The sequence below is a fragment of the Terrapene carolina genome, unplaced genomic scaffold (assembly GCF_002925995.2).
Source record: "Terrapene carolina triunguis isolate 2854851 unplaced genomic scaffold, T_m_triunguis-2.0 Scaffold740, whole genome shotgun sequence".
In the NCBI taxonomy this organism is placed as follows: domain Eukaryota; kingdom Metazoa; phylum Chordata; order Testudines; family Emydidae; genus Terrapene; species Terrapene triunguis.
In genome coordinates, this window is record NW_020665091.1 from 3,994,421 (window position 1) to 4,009,782 (window position 15,362).

Below are 15,362 nucleotides of genomic sequence, written 5' to 3' on the forward strand. Positions count from 1 at the left end.
GGGGGCTCGCGGCCCTGCCCCCGGCGCTCTGGCCGCTGGGGGGGAGACCGGAGCCGCCGCCGGGGCTCGCCGCCCTCCCCCAGGGGCTCCGGCCGCCCCCCCCGGCAAAAAAGCCAGAGCCGGCCCTGGCTGGGCTGCTCTTACTGATGATTCAGTTGTTGACCTGGCCTGATATTCCCAGCCTACAGAACCTGGTACTTTCCACCTAGAGGCTGGGTTTAGGACAGGATGTTGTTACAATTGCTTTCAGAGGCCTTTGATAAACCTAGATTTTGATGTTGCTTGTCTCTTGCTCTAACGATATTGCATTTCAGTGGCTCAGATCCCATTGCATAAAAAATTTATAAATCAATCTATATGCCATCCTAGCATAAGCACCCTGCAAATAACTGTAATAACTTTAGCCTACAACAGTGTACAGAAGGATTCAAATTGAATTATATCTATGCAGCTGAAACACTTGGGATAATTTCTTTGTTCATTTTTTCTTGAGGAAAGACACCCTAGACAATTAAAATTACAAAAATATGTTATTAATATATTAGTTATGAATATAAACACTGAAAAGTCAGAAAATGCTAAAGAAAAGTTTGAATAAGCAACCTTAATTCTGCCTCCTTGTCTATATGCATCATTATAATACAGATTTTAATTACATAATATCAGTTTTGATATAATACCACACCCTTAATATACACAAATGTAACAACTTGTAGTTTTTGTATGCTAGATAACAAGCCCATTAAAGTATTTGCTATTCACTTTTCAGCTGACTACAGGCATGGAAGGACTTCTCCAACAAGGGAGGGTGCCAAACACCTTAGCTAGTCTCAACAGATAGGTCCTGGATTCCTTCTGACTATGGTGCCTTTAATCCTCCCTCAGGGAGAGGGTGAACAGGGCCTGGTCTTTGTTCAAAGCCAAGCCTACTCTGAGAGAGTAGGGCTTTCGGGCTGTAAAGAACCAGGGACTAGAACCCAGGTCTGCAGAGCCTAGAACAGTTGATGTTCCCACAGTGCCACCAGGAGGCCGTGTAGAGAGAGAGCCAGGGAGCACTGTGGAGGATAGGCACCGCAAGATATCTCCCAAAAGACCCAGACTGATGGTACCCTGCAGCCCTCTGATTGGCCAAGCACCCTATTTAACCCCAGAGGTTGCCCCAGCAAGTTGCCTGGCCAGCTGTACAGACTTTGGCCTGCTGTAATGCTAGACTTTGCTTGATCGCCTGTCTCCTACTCCAGCTTGACTCTGATCCTGATGCATGCCTCCTGATTCCAGCCTGGTAACTACCTCTGATCTCCAGTCTCTGACTCTGACCCAGACTCTTCCTTACAGGACCTGGCACTTGCGATTCCTCCAACTCCTGCTTCGTGACTACTGTCCCAAGTGGGCAGACCTCAGTCTAGCTGTGACAGGTCAGACTGTACTTTACACAGGTCCTGCAGAGCTCCTGTAGGATGCTTCTAGTCCCGCATGGAGCATGCTTTTCTCCACTGTTTCTGAGGGCTCTGAAATGACCAGCTATTCTTTGACTTCAACCCAAGGGGTCTCCCATTAGACCTCTCACAGTTGCCAGCCTTCTACCAGGACCTGAAAGCTGGTCTCTGCAGCCAGGTCCTCTGTAGCCACTGAGAGTTGAGGATTTTCTCCTAGAGCCCCTCCTGCCCAATCTCCAGCTTCATGTGCTGGTGGTGGTCTCTTCAGTTGACCAGAAGTTGGTCCTCAGAATCAAGAGTTCCTGGACTATAGAGGGACACAGGACCAGAAGGGATTTCTTGGATCACTGAGTCCAAATCCTCTGCTTTTGCAGGCAACCCTGTCATATATTCCCTTTCATAAGTTACAGCTGGCAAGACTGGATGGTCCCCACCATGCTTGCACAGTGCATGGGGCTGCCCACCACACTCACATTTCCTGTTGTATGCTCTAGGCAGTGAAAGCTGCCCTGTCCCCTACCTCTCTCACATTCCTCAAATGGGTCCCCTGAGAAGACTTATCCAACCCACCCTTCTCTCCTAGCTGCTGGAGTCAGTCAGGCCTTGGCTCCATGACAACTCCCCGCAGCTGCTCTCCACACATCACCTGAGCAGGCCTCTCAGCCATGCCCAGGGGACATCTTCATACATTGAATGCTCCATATCATCCATTTTCTTGCTCTTTTGCACTCCCTCCCCCAGGGACCCAAGTGGATGGAAGGCCCCTGGTAGGAGAGCATATATTCCATCCTGGTTCCACCATCCATCAGTGATGTAAGCTGGCAGATCCTCCATATATTCCATCCTGGTTCCACCATCCATCAGTGATGTAAGCTGGAGTTGTGAGCATAGGCACATTGCTACTGTATTTCATGGATTCCTCCAACATCCAACCCTTTGTAGTGAGAGGCTGGGGCTGCAATTTTCCTTTCATCTGTTTATTTTTGCCCACTTGATCTAAGGTTCCACATAGTCCTGGGACCTCCTCCTGGCACTGACTAAGATGGCTGTGGATCAGTCCAGGAACAGGAAGCTTAACAGGAAGGCTCTGTCTGACTGTGGGACCATTTTCCATGTCTTTGTCAATTCACACATCCAAACAGAGTTCTACGTGGATCTGGCTCCTCCAGCACCCACTGCTCCTGCGACCTTTTAGATACATAGAGTTTAAGGCCAAAAGATCATCTAGTCTGAGCTCCTGTATATCACAGGCCACCAGCACCACCCAGCATCTGCTCACTAAACCCAACAACCAAAATGAGACCAAAGTATTACAGCCCTTTGACGGGTCATTGCTCTTCTCTAAGCAGATTGATGACAAGCTGCATAGACTCAAGGACTCCAGGGCGATATTCAAATCTTTGGGCATTGATACACCTTCCCCAAAGAAAAAGCAGATCTCGCCTCCACAGCCATATTATCCTTCTTTCATGCCTCAGAACCAGGACCTAGTGAGAAAAAAGATTGGAGGTTATAGAAGACCAACCCTTTTGTTTTCTGCAGCAGCTCCTAGTTCAGACAGACAGAATGACAGTTCTAAGCAAACATTTTGATGTTTGTCAAGGACAGCCTACCACCTTCCAGAGTGCAAACCTTTTCTACCCCTTTTTTGCCAGCTGATTATCCCACTACTTAAATGCTTGGTCCTGCATCACTGAAGACCAGTGGGTCTTAAGTATAGACTTAATTGGGATACATCCTTCAATTTATTTCTATCCTCCCATTTCACTTCCTTTCCTCATCCCTTTTCAGGGGCCACGGTCAAGAGGTAGTTCTCCTTCAGGAGGTGCAATCTCTCCTCTGGTTGAGAGTCATAACGGAAGGTCCTCCATTTCACAGAGGAAAGGAATTTTATTCTCAATACTTCCTAATTCTAAAAGCAAAAGAGGGTCTCAGACTCATTCTAGGCCTGCAAGATCGCAACAGATAGCTAAAGAAAATAAAGTTTTATGTGGTCCCTCTGGCTTCTGTTATTCCCTCCCTGGATCCTGAAGACTGGTATGCCACCCTCAACTTAAAGGATGCATATTTGCATGTGGCAAAACATCAAAGCCACAGGAAATTCCTCAGGTTTTTGGTCAACTAGTGCCGCTATCAGTTTGCAGTCTTACCATTTAGCCTGTCTGCAGCCCCACATGTGTTCATAAAGTAGAGGGCGGTGGTGCCACTGTTCCTCAGAAAATTGGGAATTCAAGTGTTTCCCTCTTGGATGGTCCAAGGCTTAGGTGATGTCCAACATGACTGTTGTCCAATCCACCTTCAATGCATTAGGGTTGTTCATCAACACAGCAAAGTCAATCCTGTCTCTTATACAAGAGACAGAATTTATAGAAGCAGCCTTGGACTCTACGAAAGCCAAGACCTTCCTTCCCCAGTTATGATTGCAGATGATGCTGGCCATTGCTTTAGACCTGAAGGCCCATCCTACCATGGCAACTACCTTAGCAACAAGAAGGTCAGGGAAAGTGTGGGACCCTTATTGAATGGAGGAGGCAACCAGCGTTCCCTCTAATTTTTCCCACCCATGTGCACCAATATGAAGGTGATGTACACATCACCTCCATATTGGTGCACATAACAAAATGCATGTGGTGGGGGTGGGGCCGAGGGGTTTGGAGTGTGGGAGGGGGTTCAGGGCTAGGGCAGAGGATTGGGGTGCAGAGGTTTGAGGGCTCTGGCTGGGGGGTGAGGGCTCTGGGGTGGGGCCGGGGATGAGGGGCTCAGGGCTGGGGCAGAGAGTTGGGTGCAGGGGGCGAGGGCTCCGGGTGGGGGTGCAGGATTTGGGGTGCAGGAGAGTGCTCAGGAGCTACAGAAGGGAGAGAGGACTCCCTGCAGCTCTCTCTCCCCACAGCAACAGTACCTGGACTGGGGGGAGAGGTGCCTCTTTCTGCCGCAGCAGCTCTGGGGCTGGGGCTGCAGGATAGGCATACCATCCCCCCAGCCCCAACAGGTCCAGGCCGGGCCTCCCTGGTTGCAGCTGGGTCCGGGCTGCTCTGGTTGTGCCGCCCCAGGAGGTCTGAGTGCCCTGGCCGCGCCTGGGGATGGGCCGCCCCAGACTGCGCCACAGCACAGTTGAGGCCAGGGGAGTTGGGGAGCCGGGCTCGGTGGGGGCCAAGGGAGGGGCACCCCTCCCCCAGCCACAGCAGGTCCCCAAGCGGGTTCCCCGAGCACTGGGCAGCACAGTGTGGGGAGGAGGTGAGCAGCTCTCAGTGCTGAAAGAACAGGTTAAGGACTATTTAGAAAAGCTGGATATGCACACGTCCATGGGACCGGATGCAATGCATCCGAGGGTGCTGAGGGACTTGGCTGATGTGATTGCAGAGCCATTGGCCATTACCTTTGAAAACTCATGGTGATCAGGGGATGTCCCGGACAATTGGAAAAAGGCAAACATAGTGCACAGATGCAAGACTCTTTAAAAAAGGGAAGAAGGAGAATCCGGGGAACTGCAGACCTCACCTCTGTCCCTGGAAAAATCATGGAGCAGGTCCTCAAGGAATCCATTTTGAAGCACTTGGAGGAGAGGAGGGTGATCAGGAACAGTCAACATAGAGTCACCAAGGGCAAGTCATGCCTGACCAACCAGATTGCCTTCTATGATGAGATAACTGGCTCTGTGGATATGGGGAAAGCAGTGGACATGATATCCCTTGACTTTAGCAAAGCTTTTGATACGGTCTTTCAAAATATTCTTACCAGCAAGATAAAAAAGTATGGATTGGATGAATGGACTGTAAAGTGGATAGAAAGCTGGCTAGATTGTCAGGCTCAACGAGTAGTGATCAACGGCTCGATGTCTAGTTGGCAGTCGGTATCAAGTGGAGTGCCCCAGGGGTCAGTCCTGGGCCTGGTTTTGTTCAACATCTTGATTAATGATCTGGATGATGGGATGGATTGCACCCTCAGCAAGTTTGCATATGACACTAAACTGGGGGGAGAGGTAGATATGCTGGGGGGTAGAGATAGGGTCCAGAGTGACCTAGACAAATTGGGGGATTGGGCCAAAAGAAATCTGATGAAGTTCAACAAGGACAAGTGCAACTTAGGACAGAAGACTCCCATGCACTGCTACAGGCTGGGGACCAACTGGCTAAGCGGCAGTATTGAAGAAAAGGACCTGGGGATTACAGTGGACGAGAAGCTGGATATGAGTCAACAGTGTGCCCTTGTTGCCAAGAAGGCTAATGGCATATTGGGCTGCATTAGTAGGAGCATTGCCAAGAGTCAGTGAGGCTGTGGGACTTTTTGCATTGCCAGCTCAATCCACTCAAAGCCTCTCACCTTCCAGGTGTTCACAATAATCTGGCAGACCGATTAAGCAGATCTTTCTCACCACAAATGGTCCCTCCACCCAGATGTTGCCAGGTTCATTTTCCAATGGTGGGGCACTCCCCAAATAGACCTGTTTGCAACAAAAGTCAACAGGAAGTTTCATCAGTTTTGCTCTCGAGCAGGTCACAGCCCAGGGGGTCTCATGGATGCTTTCCTGTTGCCCTGGACAAACAAGCTCCTATACTCATTTCCTCTAGTTCCACTCCTGCCCAGAATGTTGTTGAAAATCAAGCAAGAACATGCTTGAGTCAGACTCGTAGCTCCAGCATGGCCTCAACAGCATTGACTTTTCACTCTGCTGACCCTCTCAGATAGAGCTCCATTGACATTACATTGGACCCAGACCTGATCTCTCGGGACCATGGTAGCCTCCTCCATCCTAACTTGCAGGGTCTCCACCAGACAGCCTGCATGCTCTGTGGCTAGCGCCTCAGGAGAACGTTTGTTCAAAGGGAGTTCAAGATTTTTTTTTTAAATAGTAGGAAACCTTCTACTAGGTATACTTACCTGGTGAAGTGTAAGAGATTCTACATCTGGTCCCAGCAAAAAGGTGTTTCTCCTGTCCTGGCACTGATCCATCATGTGTTGGACTATTTGTAATTCCTGAAACAGGAAGGTCTTGCCATTAGTTACATCAAGGTCCACCTGGCAGCTATCACAGCTTTCTCCAATCCTACGACAGCCAGATTTCTAAAAAGTTTGGAGCATTTGCATGAACCTGGACAGTGAGTTACAAGCTCTAGAGTCCGAACCTCTGTCTGCAGTCTTCTACAAGAACAAGATATGCCTACACCCTCATCCAAAGTGGTGTCTCTCTTCCTTATTAATCAGGGTCAGGCAACTTTCTTCCCTCAGCCTCATGTTCATAGGGATGAGGAGAGACTTCACACACTAGCAGTCAGGAGAGCATTGGCGTTTTACATGGACAGGACTAAACCATTCCAATCATCTTCACAGTTGTTTATGGCAATTTCAGACTGGATGAAGGACTGTCCGGTCTCCTCTCATAGAATCTCCTCTTACATACGTTTGTGCTATAGCTTTGCCGATGTAACCCCTCCAAACAGAGTATTAGCACATTCAACAAAGGCATATGCAGCCTCTGCAGCCTTTTTGGCCCAAGTGCCTATTCTGAACATTTGCAAAGCAGCAACTTGGTCTTCAGTGCCTACCTTTGCCTCACATTATGCCATCTCTCAGCAGTCTGGAGATAATGCCAAGTACGGACATGTGGTTCTTCAGTCTTTACTCATGTAGACTCAGATCCCACCTCCAAATGGAACTACTCGTGAGTCACCTGAAGTGGAATGGACATGTGCAATCATTCAAAGAAGAAGAACCTGTTATTAACGTTTTCTGTAACTGTTGTTCTTTGAGATGTGTTGCATGTGTCCATTCCACGACCTACCCTCCTTCCCCGCTATATCAGAGTCTGTCCAGTAAGAAAGGAACTAAGGGAGGCTGGGGGCAGCTCTGCCCTTTATGCCATTGCACAGCAGCACGAAACAACAGAGGGCTCCAGTGCCACCCCAACAGATACTGCTGAGGGAAAAATTTCTGACAACTGTGCACTAGACGTGCACACACCTGAAGTGGAGTGGCCATGTACAACACATCTTGAAGAACAACAGTTATGGGACAGGTTAGTAACCATTTCTGTCAGCACAGCCCCACTATTTGGAGTGGAACAAGGCACCAACAAACAAAACCCTGATTCTTGTTTGCCAGAGTGTGATTGTAACAGAGAGCTTAACCAAATTCTGAAACATGCAGTGCTGTTTACTTTTTAGTTTTGTTTTCTTCTATGATTGGAGAGATTCTCTGTCAACAGAGTCATAGATGACCAACTGAGGTCCCTTCCAGCCCTGCATGTCCATGATTCTATGAGTATTTGAAGCACTGTGTCTGCAGAAACCACTTATCTGTCACATGAAGGAATTTGGCTTGGGTGATGTGTTCAGGTTCCTCATGAAACTCCTTCTCTGTTCTGCATGCTCTCAAATCAGGGGGCTGGATAATTTCCATCCCAAAACACTGAAAGAATTGACTCACAAGACTGTGAGTCTAGTAGCAAGGATTTTTAATACATCTATCTGTTCAGGGTAGTAGCATATGACTGGACAGTAGCTAATGTTGTATCTATATTTAAGAAAGGGAAAAAAAGTCATCCGGGCAACTACAGACCTACTAGTCTGACCTCAGTAACACACAGGGCTTTAGAACAAATTTTGAAGGAAAAAATAAGTAAATTAATGGAGGTAAATGGTCAAAGGGATTTAATGCAACATGGGTGTAGCAAAGGCAGATCATGCCAGACTAACCTGATTTCCTTGTTTGAGAAGATAACTGATTGTTTTTTAGATAAGAAAAGTGCTTATCTAATATACTTGGGCTTCAATAAAGCGTTTGACACGGTACCACGTGGGATGTTGTTAGTTAAATTAGGGAAGATGGGGATCAGTCCAAGCATTGTAAGGTGGATAAGGGATTGGCTAAAGGGGAGAAGGCAACAAGTTGTGCTGAAAGGTGAACTATCGGACTGGAGAGAGGTTACTGGTGGAGTTCCTCAAGAATTGGTCTTGGGACCAATCTTCTTCAATAATGTTATTAGTGACTTTGGCACAAAACACAGGAGAATGCTAATGAAATTTGCTGATGATACAAAGTTGTGAGGCTTTGTCAATACAGAGGAGGTTCAGAATATTATACAGAAAGGTCTGGATGACCTTGAAGACTAGAGTGACAGAAATGGGATATGAAATTCAATAGTACAAAGTGCCAGGTCATGCTCTTAGGGTCTAATAATAAGAATTTCTGCTACAAGCTGGGGACTCATCGGTTGGAAGCCACAGAGGAGGAGAGAGACTTGGTTGTGTGGGTCGATCACAGAATGACTATGAGCCACTGATGTGATGTGGCTGTGAAAAAGGCAAATGTGATCCTAGGGTGTCTTAGGTGAGACATTTCCAGTAGACATAGGGACTTATTCAGATCCTGCTTTTAGGGACGGGCAAGCTGGGCCACCGCCCAGGGCGCGGTATTCAAGAAGGCACCATGCTGGTACCTCCCACCCACCTGACCTGCTGCCAGCCAGCAAGGCTTAGAGGCAGTCAGGCAGGCACGGCAGTGTTTGGAGAAGAGGGACAGACCGACCTGCAGGGGGGCAGATGTACCAGCCAGGTAACTCCTCTGAAGCAGGGATGCCCCTGCTCCACTGCCATCTGCAGTCATTGCTGCTCCTCCCCCCTCACCCCCCCCATGGAGCTGCCCCTGGCCAAGCTCAGACCTGGAGCCTTCCTCCTGTCTGCTGTGCAGAGCGTGTGGGGGGAGGAGGCAGTAGTGTAGCTAGTGAGGTGCAGGGGAAGCGGCCGCTTCCCCTCAGCACGTTTTCAAAAAGTGGTGCGCCGGCCGGCGCTAAGTGTAACCCTTCTGCCCATCTAAGTTGGCAGCAACAAGGGCCGGGTTCTGTATCTAGGGGTTCCGTTTCAATAATGCAATGCAAAACCGGCTCGAGCCCCCACCCAGTGACCTGGGACAATTACATACCACCCCCCTGGGTACCTCTAAGAGGCAATACTTCCCCTCTCACAAGCACGGAGTCTGAGTGTAGCAGAAAATGTTTAATAACATGAGGTAAACGACATCAGCATAAAATTGGAAAAACACCACGAACAGGATTCATAACACAAACCATGAGCAAAACCCACCCCAGCAAATTGGGCTGTGTCCTTTCCCTTTGGTTCTTGAATCCAGCAACCCAAAAAATCACCCAGAGTCCCCAAAGTCTCTTGGGTCCAGCAACCACCCAAAATCCCAAAAGTCCAACAACCCCCAAAGTCTCTGCCCCTGGTCAGTGCAGCCCCAGAGTAAATGGGGGGGGGCACGCAGGGTGTTAAGGGGCACCTTACGTGATCCAAGGCTGGCCAGCCGTCTGTTTCTCCGTGGGGGTTCCGCCGCAGCCTTCACCACGAAACAGTCCACTTTCCTGCCATCCCACGAACTGCTCCACTCTACAAGCTGCTCCGCTCACCGACCTGTGAGCCGTTCCAGCCGTCCCTGCAAACAGCTCCGCTCGCCGTTCCTTGGGCCACTCCAACTGGCCCCGCAAGGCTCCACGCCGCTCGCTGCTCCTCCGGTCGTCCCCACAAATTGCTCCGCCAGCTGCTGAGCAATATAGCTTCAGGCTCCCCCACTAGTTAACACCACACTCAGTGATCTCAGTTCTTAATAACTTTAGCTCTTTTGTGATTTCAGCTCTTAGCAATTGCAGCTCATATAGTAGGGGAGCCTCAGTGCTGGTACACCATTGGCCCAAAGTGAATTCAGCTCAGCAGCCTGTAACTAGACTCCTAATGGAATCAAAGTTAGCTCTGACATTCAACAGTGGAGAGAGGAGGTGGTGCAATTGGTGTTTCAACCCCTCGGGGGGGGCATACCATCGGGTACAACTACCTGTCCCCATCCTCTCTCAATTCACTGGGTTTTGTAACCCATGCCCCTTGTCAAGCAATTGCTACTTAGGTAATGGTGAAGGACTCACTCAGTCCTTCTGTCATACAACAGTTCCACTGGCCTTGATTCACAGAATCAGGGTAACACAACTTTATTCTTCCTGCCCCAATAACAGAGAAACTGGGGATCCCACACCAGCCAAAGTAACCACTTTCAGTTGCTGCTGTTTCATGCCAGGCGAGTGAGTGTGCCTATGCAAACAAGATTAGCCCCTGGAGTTCTTTTCCACACTCGCCATAATTCACCACCAGATGTCAGGGTAGAGCTCATCCTGACTCTGCTTACACAAGCAAGGGGGCACAGCACAGCCAGAGGAGCCATGGGGAGGGGGCGGCATGACCGGAGGAGCGAGGGGGGGGCGCAGCAGGGTGGCCCACGGCGCGGCCGGCAGCCAATGGGGGGGGTGGCCGGAGGAGGGGCGCAGCATGGCGGCCCGCACAGCGTGGCTGGCAGCCGCGGCTGGAGGAGCGAGTGGGGGGTGTAGCAGGGCGGCCCGCACAGCGCGGCCGGCAGCCGCGGCCGGAGAAGCAGGGGGGGGTCGCATCAGGGCGGCCCGCAGCGTGGCCCGCAGCCAATGGGGGCGCGGCTGGAGGAGGCAGAGTGGGGGGAGGGCACAGCATGGCGGGCCAGCAGCCATGGCCGGAGGAGCAAGGGGGGGTGCAGCATGGTGGCCGGCAGCCAATGGGGGGGTGGCACAGCCGGAGGAACCAGCCAAGGGGGGAGGCGCGGAGCGGCCGGAGGAGGAGCCAAGGGGGGCGTGGCTAGAGGAGGAGCCAAGGGGGGGGCGCCTTTTTTATGTTTGCTCCCCCTGCTCTTAGATCCTGGCTACGCCACTGGGAGGAGGGGGGCGATGTTGGCGTATCCCCCTCCCCCCACCTGTGTACCCAGGCTCTGCTCTGCTGAGCTGGGGTGGGGGTCAGGGGGAGCATGTCTGTGCTGGTGCCTCTGGGTCCAGAGTGGGAGCTGCCAGTGCTGCTGTTCAGGCTCCTGAATGCTCTTCTTAAAGAGACAGTGCGCTGACACAGTCACTCAGGCGCACACACACACACTCCCCTCTCTCACACTCACATTCCTCCCAACAAACACACTGCCCCCCCCAAAAATAACCCTCAGAGCTGTGGGGGAGACAGTGGGGCCTGGAGGTGATGGGGGCAAGTTGTGGGGGTCAGGGGTGATGGGGGGAGCTGTGGGGGTGATGGGGTGGGATGCCCACGGGGGTGCCATAATATAAGTTCACCCAGGGCACCATTTCACTGAGGCTAGCTCTGATTAATGCCATTGTACAAGGCGTGGGTCAGACCTCATCTGGAATACTGTGTGCAGTTCTGGTCACCCATATTCAGGAAAGATTAATTTAAACTTGAATAGGAGCAGAGAGGAGCTACTGTGATGATCAGGGGAATGGATGAGAAGAGACTTTTTGTTTAGCCTAGCAACAGAAAGCTGAGAGGGGATATGATTGCGCTCTATAAATACATTAGGGGGTAAGCACCAGGGAGGATGAAGAGCTACTTAAGCTAAAGGACAACGTTGGAACAAAAACATTGGGTATAAACTGGCTGTGAACAAATTCAGGCTGGAAATTAGAAGAAGTTTCTAAACATCGGGGTGGGGGGGGTGGGGAGGTTGGCACAGCCTCCCAATAAGAGTTGTGGGGACAAACAACTTAATTAGTTTTAAGAGAGAGCTGAACAAATTTATGAGTGTGATTGTATGATGGGGTTGCTAGTGATGGGGTAGGGCTTGACAACCCTAAGGTTCAGTTCGGTTTATGTCTTATGTTCATAGAATATCAGGGTGGGAAGGGACCTCAGGACGTCATCTAGTCCAACCCCCTGCTCCAAGCAGGACCAATCTTCCTAAAGCTCACACCGCAGGGTTTCAATGAGTCACTAACAGAGGTCAGGAAGGAATTGGTTCCCTCCCCCCACAATGTATGCTGTTTTTTTTTTTGGTTTTATCTCCTTCCTCTGAACTGAAGCATCAGGGATGGCCACATCTGGAGATGGGACACTGGGCAGGGTGGGCCAGGGATCTGAGGTGGCACCGAGCATTCTCTCTCAGATGCTTGGCTGGCTGGTTCTTACTCAATGATCACCATATGTGAGGTTGGGAAGGAGTATTCCCCCAGGTCTGTGTCCACATGGATATGATCACATCCCAGGAGATACTGTGCAAACCTGGTGGATGCAGAAACAATGCCTAAGTATTTCTTCTTTGACTAAGGGCTGGTCTATACTTAGCTGCTAGTTTGGCGGCTGGAAATCGAACTTCCTGGTTCGATTTATCGTGTCTGGTCTGGACGCGATAAATCGAACCAGGAAGTGCTCGCCGTCGACTGCGGTACTCCATCTCAACGAGAGGAGTACCGCGGAGTCGACGGGGAGCCTGCCTGCCCCGTGTGGACCGCGTCTGAACCGCGGTAAGTTCGAAGTAAGGTATGTCGACTTCAGCTACGTTATTCACGTAGCTGAAGTTGCGTACCTTACTTCGACTTGGGGGGTTAGTGTAGACCAGGCCTAAGTATAATTACACTTTGTTGCAGAGTGTCTCAGTGGCAACATGCTACAGGCTAATCATGCAATAATGATTATTCCAATCCACATTCACTGGAATCACATAGTTACAGGTTCTTTGCATGTTAGGACCTAGGAGAGGTGTTGTGACAAAGTGGGGATTTTCCCTTGTTATGTTGTATGAGAGTCTTACTGTTGAGCCTATGTGAGTTTTACTATTTTGCATGAATACCGTGTGTGCCTCGTCAAGGGAGTCTCCACAACCAAATTGTCATCTGCAATTACATTAACCACCTCAAGTTCCTCTTGCACTTCATGAATCTGGCACCAGAGATTAAAGCCAAATGTCATTCATAGCCATCTAGATCTGCCCAAAGAGGCCAGAAAGATGTTGAATAGGTGCTTTCTTCGTCAAGTGTACCAGACAGAAACCATCTTTAACATCTAAACAGAAAAGAACATTGCCTTTGGCAGGATCCCTTCTGTTGTTTGTAAAAAAAAATAATGGGAGTGTTGTAGAGGTTTATGGAGGCGTAAGGGATCAGTATGCAGGCAGTTTGCCTGTTTTTTATATAAGTACCATGTTGCTTATTTAAGGGGACTGTTATCCCCTTACTAACATTCAGTGGGGATGTTTTGGTTGGCTAGCTCCCAGTACAAACAGGGGAAGGGTCGATGGGAAATGAGGACACTGAGGCTAGGTCTACACTACAGCAGGGGTCCGACCTAAGATACGCAACTTCAGCTACGTGAATACCTTAGCTGAAGTTGCGTATTTTAGGTCGGCTTACCTGGCGGTGAGGATGGGGGAAAGTCGACTGCTGCCGCGCTGCCGCCGACTCCGCTGCCGCCTCTTGCCGCGCTGGATTTCCGGAGTCGACGGCAGAGCGATCAGGGATCGATTTTATCGCGTCTTCACTAGACGCGATAAGTCGATCCCAGAAAACCGATTGCCTGCCGCCGGACCCTCCGGTAAGTGTAGACAAGCCCTGAGACTGACAGTCCCCAAGGGCAATGGGGAGTGGCCAATGCTCCAGGTCAGCCTGATTGACAGGGCGGGCAGGCTAATCAAGGAGTCAGGAGGCCAGGGGGGTCCCATCCTCCGTGTGAGCTGGAATTGCCTGGGTCAGACAGAGTGGGGCCGAGCTAAGGAGAGTAGGGGCCCAGGCTAAGCTGCTGGGAGCAGAGCTGCAGCCCCAAAGCCAGAGCACAGCCCAGAGAGAGCAGACCTGCCCTGGGAGCAGAGCTGTAGCAACCAGAGCCAGAGGGGCCAGAGAAGCAGCCCAGGGAGCTGGAGGCAGAGCAGCAGCAGCAGCCGTGCTGAGGCAGAGTGGAGCAGTCCGGAGCCAGGTATGGTGAGCAGCTGGGGAGAGCGAGGGGGACACTGGGCAGTGGGCCCAGCACAGGGAGACACCTCAGCCAAGAGGCCCTGAAGGCCAGACTTGGAGGGGGATCGTAACCCTGACAGGGCGGGGGCGACGCTGGGAAGAAGGGTCCTGTCACCTAGAGCCTGAGAGCATGTGGCCACCGTCAAAGCAAGGGTCTGACCCACAGTATCCCTGCAGCACAGCCAGGGCCTGGGAAGGAGGCCTGGGACCTACTACAAGGAACAGACTGACATTCCAGAGACACTGTGATGTTCACTGCCACAGAGCGGGGTGATGTGTTTCCTTCAACCTTTCCCATTTTTCCTTATTCCTTTTTAAACTAATTGTTAATTAAATAAACTGTATTGCTTTAAATCGTATGTAATGATCAGTGGGTCAGGAAAGCATCCAGTGCAGAGAGAGCACCCTGGAGTTGGGACACCCTAACCCCTGACCTAAGTGACCACAGCAAGGTTGGGGGTCGAGTCCCCCAGGAATCCTGGGCCCAGCCTTGTTGGGGTTACGAGCAGTGATGAGCTCCCAAAATCCTACGAACCGGTTCCCTACCGGGTCCACTCGCTCTGGGTTTTCGGCAGCATTTCGGCGGCAGGTCCTTCACCTGGAGCGAGTGAAGGACCCGCCGCCGAAGTGCCACCAAAGACCCGGTAGGGAACTGCGCGGTGAGTACAAGTCCCACGTGCCTGTCTCCCCCCCCCCACCCATCCGACCCCACCCCACGTCCTGCCCCCTACTGCCCTCCTCAGAACCCGCAAGTTTCTCTTCCCCCCTCTGCTCCCGGGGTTGCAGCAGCAGCCCGGGGCTCCGGGGGCTATTTAAAGGGCCGGGGCGCAGAGGCAGCTGGAGTCAAGGGCCCTTTAAATAGCCCCTGGAGCCCCCCGGTACCCCAGGGCTCTGGAGGCTATTTAAAGGGCCCACGGCTCCCCTGCTTCTACCGCCCCGGGCCTTTAAATAGCTGCTGGAGTCCTGGGGAAGCGGCAGGGCTCCAGCGGCTATTTAAAGGACCTGGGGCGGCAGAGGCAGCTGGAGCCCCGGGCCCTTTAAATAGCCCCTGGACCCCATCCACCACCACCCCGACAGACCTCGGAACTCCCACGCCTACCCAACCTCCCCTTCCCTGGCCCCTGACCGCCCCCCCCCCC

At 51.3% G+C, this 15,362-nt stretch overlaps 1 protein-coding gene across 1 annotated transcript in view; it reads left to right on the forward strand.

The window, feature by feature from the left end:
• Window positions 1-15,362, forward strand: part of ACRBP (acrosin binding protein) — a 92,655-nt gene that overhangs the window by 2,686 nt on the left and 74,607 nt on the right. The window lies entirely within an intron of this gene.